We start from the raw sequence: 910 nt of genomic DNA on the forward strand, positions 1-910 counted from the left end.
TTGGGTCTCTCTCTCTCTCTCTCCTTCTCTCTCTTTCTCTCCTATCCCCTCTCCATACACACACATATATGCTTTTCACTACACTAAATCGAGAGTAAGTAGATATGATGACACTTCATCTTGAACATTTGATCACGTATCACCTAAGATCAAGGGCATTCTCCTACATGACTTCAATGCAATGATCACACTCAAGAAATTTAATGATGATGTAATACCCTTACTTAATATACATTCCATTGTCAAGTACTAATAATATTCTTTATGGCTGCTTTTAAAACAGTCTAGTATCCAACCAAAGATAATACATTGCATTTAGTTTTTACATTTTATTTATTTATTTATTTTTTAAATTAGATCTTTATTGTTCAGATTATTACATTTGTTCCTCTTTTCCCCCCCATAACTCCCCTCCACCCAGTTCCCCACCCCAACCTCCACCCTCACTCCCCACCCACTGTCCTCATCCATAGGAGCATGATTTTTGTCCAGTCTCTTCCCGCATCTCCCACACCCCTTTCCCCCCCCAAGAATAGTCAGTCCATTCCCTTTCTATGTCCCTGATTCTATTATAATCAACAGTTCATTCTGTTCATCAGATTATTCATTCACTTGATTCTTAGATTCACTTGTTGATAGATGCATATTTGTTGTTCATAATTTGTATCTTTACCTTTTTCTTCTTCTTCCTCTTCTTAAAGGATACCTTTCAGCATTTCATATAATACCGGTTTGGTGGTGATGAATTCCTTTAGCTTTTCCTTATCTGTGAAGCTCTTTATCTGCCCTTCAATTCTGAATGATAGCTTTGCTGGTTAAGTAATCTTGGTTGTAGGTTCTTGGCATTCATCACTTTGAATATCTCTTGCCACTCCCTTCTGGCCTGCAGAGTTTCTGTTGAGAAATCATC

This window comes from Myotis davidii, unplaced genomic scaffold (genome assembly GCF_000327345.1).
Source record: "Myotis davidii unplaced genomic scaffold, ASM32734v1 scaffold806, whole genome shotgun sequence".
NCBI lineage: Eukaryota > Metazoa > Chordata > Mammalia > Chiroptera > Vespertilionidae > Myotis > Myotis davidii.